This window comes from Marmota marmota, unplaced genomic scaffold (genome assembly GCF_001458135.2).
Source record: "Marmota marmota marmota unplaced genomic scaffold, marMar, whole genome shotgun sequence".
Classification (NCBI taxonomy): domain Eukaryota; kingdom Metazoa; phylum Chordata; class Mammalia; order Rodentia; family Sciuridae; genus Marmota; species Marmota marmota.
This window is the reverse complement of record NW_026000241.1, coordinates 19386146-19393550: the sequence shown is the minus strand read 5'-3', so window position 1 is coordinate 19393550 and position 7405 is coordinate 19386146. Positions and strand designations below refer to the sequence as shown.

Sequence of the window (7405 nt, the reverse complement as noted above, 5' to 3'; positions counted from 1 at the left end):
AAAAATAAAATAAAGATGTTGGGTCCACTGAAAACTGAAAAATAATATTTAAAAAAATTTTTAAAAAAAAGATCTTGTAGAACTCAGCTGTGTATTCATCTGGTTCTGAGCTTTTCTTGGGTAGTAGGCTTCTGATGGCATCATCTATTTCATTGATTGAAATTGATCTGTTTAAATTGTGTATGTCATCCTGATTCAGTTTGGGCAAATCATATGACTCTAGAAATTTGTTGATGCCTTTGATATGTTCTATTTTCTTGGAGTACAAATTTTCAAAATAATTTATAATCATCTTCTGTAGTGTCTGTCATGATATTTCCTTTTTCATCACAGATGTTAGTAATTTGAGTTTTCTCTCTCCTCTTCATTAGATTGGCTAAGCGTTTATCAATTTTATTTATTTTTTCAAGGAACCAACTTTTTGTTTTGTCAAGTTTTTCAATTGTTTCTTTTGTTTCAATTTCATTGATTTCAGCTATAATTTTAATTATTTCCTGTCTTCTACTGCTTTTGATGTTGATTGAGTTTTCTTTTTCTAGGGCTTTGAGATGTAATGTTAGGTCATTTATTTGTTGACTTTTTCTTCTTCGAAGGAATGAACTCCTGAAATGAACTTTCCTCTCAGTACTGCCTTCATAGTGTCCCAGAGATTTCCATATGTTGTATTAGTATTCTCATTTATCTTTAAGAATTTTAATATTTATTTATTTTTAGTTTTCGGTGGACACAACATCTTTGTTTTTGTATGTGGTGCTGAGGATCAAACCCGGGCCGCACGCATGCCAGGCGAACGCGCTACTGCTTGAATCACATCCCCAGCCCATATCTTTAAGAATTTAAAAAAATATTTTTTAGCTTTACATAACACAATATCCTTATTTTGTTTATTTATTTTTATGTGGTGCTGAGGATGGAACCCAGGGTCTCCCACGTGCAAGGTGAGTGCTGTACCGCTGAGCCACAACCCCAGTCCTCTAAGAATCTTTTAATCTCTTCTTTGATGTCTTTGGCAACCCATTGTTCATTCAATAGCATATTATTTAGTCTCCAGGTTTTGGAGTAGCCTTTATTTTTATTTTATCATTGATTTCTAATTTCATTTCATTATGATCTGATAGAATGCAGGGTAGTATCTCTACTTTTTTGTATTTGCTAAGAATTGCTCTATGGCATATTATATAATGTATTTTAGAGAAGGATCCATGTGCTGCTGAGAAGAAAATGTAATCACTCATTGATGAATGAAATACTCTATATATGTCAGTTAAGTCTAAGTTATTGAGTGTATTATTGAGTTCTATAATTTCTTTGTTCAGCGTTCATTTGGAAGATGTATCCAGTGGTGAAAGAGCTGTGTTAAAGTCATCCAGTATTATTGTACTGTGGTCTATTTGAACTATTGAACTTGAGAAGAGTTTATTTAATGAACGTTGGGAATATATATTTATAATTGTTATGTCTTGATGTATGGCTCCCTTGAACAGTATGAAATGTCCTTCTTTATCCCTTTTGATTAACTTTGGCTTGAAGTCTACTTTATTTGATATGAGGATGGAGATCCCTACTTGTTTCTAAAGTCCTTGTGAGTGGTATGTTTTTTCCCAACCTTTCACCTTCAGTCTTTGGATGTCTTTTCATATAAGATGAGTTTCTTAGAGGCAGCATATTGTTGGATCTTTTTTTTTTAAATCCAATCTGCTGGTCTATGTCTTTTGATTGGTGAGGTTAGGCCATTAATGTTCAGGATTATTATTGAAACATGATTTGTATCCCTAGCTCCTGCCCACTCCTGCGCAGGTGATTGAGTTGGAGTTCCCCTGCATGGAGTAAACTGCCTGCAAAATAAAGCTAAGAAAAAGAAGTGATGAAGAAACCACACAACTGGAATTAATTTTGAAAAGCAGGGTAAGGATGGCTCTATGAACTTAGCAACTGAGCTTCTACACTGAGATGAGAGAGAGAGAGAGCCCGTGTTTCATTTATTTATACAAGAGAACTTAAAGGTTTTCTACTGAATGTCTTCACCAAACAAGAAGGAAGTGGGCTGTCTAAATCCAATGGGTTATGCCCAATTCCAGAGCTATGAGACCCGTCCCATTGGTAGAGCGAGGGCAAGACCTAATACCTATGCAGTCTACACATGGGAGTGCTGGGATTGTTCCCAAGGGGAGACCTGAGTCCCCCATGCTCAGTGGAGCGTCACACTCAGCCATTTTTATTTATTTTTGGTATTTAACTTGACTTGGTGTCTCTTTGATTAGTTTTTCCTTTAGTGTAATACCTCCCTCTGCTGATTTTCATTATTGTTTTTCATTTTCTCTTCATGGAATATTTTGCCAAGGATGTTCTGTAGTGCAGTCTTACTAGCTGTAAATTCTTTTAACTTTTTTTTTTATCATGGAAGGTTTTTATTTCATCATCAAATCTAAAGCTTAATTTTGCTGGATATAAGATTCTTGGTTGACATGCATTTTCTTTCAGAGCTTAGTACATGTTGTTCCAGGACCTTCAAGCTTTCAGGGTCTAGGTTGAAAAATCTGCAGAGATCCTAATTGTTTTTCCCCTATATGTAATCTGATTCCTTTCTCTTGTGGCTTTTAAGATTCATTATAATGTGCCTTAGTGTGAATCTGTTAAGATTTTGTACATTTGACATCCTGTAAGCCTCTTGTATTTGGTTTTCCACTTCATTCATCATGTTTGGAAAATTTTCTGATATTATTTCATTGAATAAATTGCTCAGCCCTTTGGTTTAAAACTCTATGCCTTCCTCTATCTCAGTAACTCTTAAATTTGGTCTTTTTATGTTATTCCATATTTATTGAATGTTCTGCTCATAGTTTCTTACCATCTTCACTGTGTAATCTACATTCTTTTCAAGATTATATATTTTGTCTTCATTGTCTGATGTCCTGTCTTCCAAGTGGTCTAATCTGTGGGTGATGCTTCCTATTGAGGTTTTAATTTGGTTTGTTGTTTCTTTCATTTCAAGGATTTCTGTTTAGTTTTTTTTTCAGAACATCTATCTCCTTTTTGAAGTAATCTTTGCTTCCTGTATTATGTTGTTCTTTATCAAAATGATTTTTTGCTGCCTGTATCTGTTCTCTTATATCATCTTTTAATTCACAGAATGTTTTTTAATATTTATTTTAGTAGTAGTTGGAGATGATACCTTTATTTTACTTATTTTTTTATTTTAAAAAATTTTGTAGTTGTAGATGGGCAGAATGCCTTTATTTTATTTGTATATGGTTCTAAGAATCGAACCCAGTGCCTCGCACATGCTAGGCAAGCACTCTGCCACTGAGCCACAACCCCAGCCCTAATTCACAGAACATTTTAATTATGTACATCCTGAACTCTTTCTCTGTAATTTCTTCTGTTGTGCTGGCCATGGATTCCAATAATGTAGTATCTTGATTTGTTTGGGGCACTCCCCCCGCCCCTTTTTTTTTCATGTTCTCCGTGTGTCTTCCCTTCTGGCACTGCAGATCCATGGTGTGACCATTTTTACCCTATAGGCTTATAGTGCCGCTGCAGGGTTCCAATACCTCTCCTTTGAGGTGAAGAACAAGGTTAACAGATTCCCAATACAAATAGTGTACAACCTTAAACCAAATAGCTGCTATTAAGATGTTTACAGTTTTGTCACAATATACAGAAATGGTAAGTTCAATTATTACCTACAATATGAACAGTAGGTTTGCAAAATGGTTTACAGTTTCTGATGGTGGACAAAGAACAGGGGGTGAGGTGTAGGATGAAATGTTGAGGGGGTAGGAGGTGAGGGCATAGAGTTATTAGATCTTGGGAAATGTGAAAGAGGAATCTAAAGAAGATGGTTAGTAGCAGGTGAAGACAGAAGAAGTGATTTTGAGGAGACAAGTAACTGGGAAGACAATAGAGCACATAAAACAAACACACATAAATATTAAGAAAAATAAAAAATGTAAAAATAGGAGATAAAAGAATATACAACACAATGGTAATATACTATTCAGACATCCCAGTCCTCAGTAGCCTAATTCATGTACATTATTTGGTTTCACAAATGTTGGGGATGTGAGGGCAGGAGGATAAAGAGGGAGAAAAAGAGGAAAAAAAATCTTGAAGGAAGAAACAAGGATTGTTTTGGTTGGAGATCAGCGTCTTTCCTGCTTCTCTTCTCATCCAATAGGTGGGGGTGTCTGTTGTCTGCTGGTATCTCCACTCTCAGAATGGTGAAGGTTACCAGGATGGGAAGGTTGGACTTGGGTGCAGGGCACCTGGAAGTGGGGTATGGTACCAGTTGGTTCCCGATGGGAGAATGCACCACAAGGATCTCCTTTGGGGCCTGCTCATGTGATGTGGGCACCTGGTGTTATCTCCTTATATTGCCTGTAGACCTCATAGTTCCTGGTCTCTAATTTAGTCTCTAAACTGTATTTCACTCACCCTTTCCCTTTCTACTTCCTAATTGGGAACCTTTCTCTCCAGAGGTCTTGTGGGCTGCGAATCTGTCTTGGAGAGCTGTTTTGTATTGGGCAGTCACTGTGCCAGATTAGCGGCTGCCAGGGAGGAGGGGAGTTGGTGCTTATTGGTACCTGCCCAGCTGGTGTTCTGACCTGGGAGTTGCTGCAATTAAACATGGTGATGAAGGTGACCCAAGTTGGAGGTGGCTACTTGCCGCAATGGAGTCGGGGGTTGGGGGGCTGAAGTCGGGGGTGGCATTGGGCGATGTGTTCAGAGATGCAGCTCTGTGGTATGCAGTATTGTGGCTGTCAGCTGTTTCTGGACCCAGTGTGGGGCTCTGGACTCAGTGTGTCAGTGGGGCTTTCCTGGGCCTCACAATACCTTTTTTTTTTTTTTTAAGTTTTTTTAGTTGCAGATGGAAACAATAACTTTATTATATTTATTTATTTTTATGTGGTGCTGAGGATTGAACCCAGGGCCTCACACATCCTAGGTGAGTGCTCTACCACTGAGCCACACCCCAGCCCACAATACCTTTATTTTATTCATTTATTTATATGTGGTACTGAGGATCAAACCCAGTGCCTCACACATGCCAGGCAGGTGATCTACCACTGAGCCCCAACCCCAACCCTGATATTTTCAATTTATATAGGCTCAGCAAGATAACCACACTGCTAGGCTGAGGAACATTTATATTGCAATTTTCCATAGTTATTTGGGTTCTTTGATACACATATAAATAGCTTGTACGTTATTACCAAAAGTCTGCTGGAATTTTGACCAGTTCTACCTTGAATCTATAGATAAGTTTGGGAAAGCTGGCACTTTAATGAGTCCTCTAATTGATTAACATGGAATTAATCAGATCAGATGATTTATTTAGATTTTCTTTCATTTCTCTCATCAATGGCAATTTTCTGTATATAAGTCTTGCACATATTTTGGTACACTCATTCTTACACATTTCATGTTTTATACTTCTGTAAAGGTATTTTTCTTTCAATTTCCTATTCCTTTGTTGCTAATACATTGACATATGACTGATTTGTATCTTGGTTTCTGTAAGTTGGAAAATTGGGAGCAGCTTAGCTGGATTGTTCTGGTTCAGGGTCTCTCATGAGTTTATAGTCAAGATGTCACCTGGGGCTGTAATCATCCAAAGGCTTGCCTGGAGCAGGAAGATCCACTTTCAAGCTCACTTATTATGTAACTCTTGACCAGAGATCTCATATCTCAACATATGGAACTACAGGGATGCTTGAGTATCCTCATAACATGGCAACTGGCATCTCCCAGAACAAGCCAACCAAGAGAAGGAAAAGAAGTTGCAGGGCCTTTATGACCTGGTTTCCGCACCATCCTTTTTTCACACACCAACCTTTCCACTTCATTTTTGTTTGACAGAGGCAAGTCTCCTAGTCCAGCCTCCATTCAAGAAGAGGGGAGTTATGGGTTGGGGTTGTAGCTCAGTGATAAAGTGCTTGCCTAGTATATGAGGAATTGGGTTTGATTCCTGGCACTGCATATAAATGAATAACATAAAAATCCATTGACAACTAAAAAAAATTAAAATAAAAAAGAGGAAGGGGGAGTTAGGCTCTGTCTTTTGAAGGAAGGAGTGTCAAAGAACTTGTGGACCGGGGCCCTAACTAACACATTTACGTTCATCATGATCACCTAATAGTTTTTGAAGGCACTAAACAATACAATTATCCTCCAAAAGAAATTAGAAGATAAAAATGAGAAAGGAGAAGGTTAAAATGATTACTGTTTATATGTTCTGTTTTTTGAGGATTCATTTTTTTTATACTTTTATTTTATTTGTTTATTTTTTTTGTGGTGCTGAGGATCAAACCCAGTGCTTCACATGCACTTTAGCACTGAGCTACAGCCTCAGCCCTGTTTATATGTTCTTATACCTTAGAATCAAGTGAAAATTCAATAATGTGGTGGTATACAAAATGAATATATCACAAAACAGTAGTTTTCATATAAAGAAGCAGGCTTGAAGAAAAGAATGAAAGAAAAGAATCAATTATGACAGGATTTAAAACACTTAGGAGCTAACTTAGTGTGAAATGTAAAGAGGTATACCAGGAAAAAATTTAAATGTTCAAAATGAACACAAAAGTACATTGAGGGGCTGGGGTTGTGGCTCAGTGGTAGAGAGCTAGCATGTGCGAGGCACTGGGTTTGATTCTCAGCACCACATACAAATAAATAAATAAAATAAAGGTATTGTGTCCATCTACAACTAATAGAAACTTAAAAAGAAGAGTACATTGAATGTTAAATAATGGCAGTTCTCCTTAAGCTGACCATTACATTCAATGTGATTCCAATAAAAATACCAACAGGATTTGAAAAATTGGGAAAATTGATTTTAAAACTATTATGAAAAAGCAAATGGGCAAAATGGCTAAAAAAATAAAAAGATTTAAAAGATATTAAAATGTTATAAAACCGAAATATTTAAAGAAGCATGTATGGATGAATAAATTAATTCATCAGCAAAGGGAGAGAAAGAAAAAATCCTGGGAACAGATCAATATGAATATGGAAGTTTATTATGCAATTAAAAACTGCAATAAAGTTATACAATAAAAACTGTATCTTGGGTTGGGGCTGTGTAGCTCAGTGATAGAGAGCTTGTCTCACATGTGTGAGGCATCGGGTTTGATCCTCAGCATCACATAAAAATAAAAATAAATAAAATAAAAATATATAAAAAAAGGTTATCTTCTTGGGGCTGGGGATCTGGCTCAAGCGGTAACACGCTCGCCTGGCATGAGCGGGGTGCTGGGTTCAATCCTCAGAACCACATAAAAATAAAATAAAGATGTTGTGTCCACCGAAAACTGAAAAATAAACATTAAAAACTCTCTCTCTCTCTCTCTCTCTCTCTCTCTCCTCCCTCCTCTCTCTTTATTAAAAAAAAAAGGTTATCGTC

General features: G+C 36.9%; 1 non-coding gene across 1 annotated transcript; it reads right to left on the bottom strand.

Annotated features, from left to right (window-relative positions):
- Window positions 1-4903: 4903 nt before the first annotated feature.
- Window positions 4904-4975, bottom strand: Trnap-agg. The gene has a single exon. It is a non-coding gene; the product is annotated as a tRNA-Pro (tRNA).
- Window positions 4976-7405: the final 2430 nt, after the last annotated feature.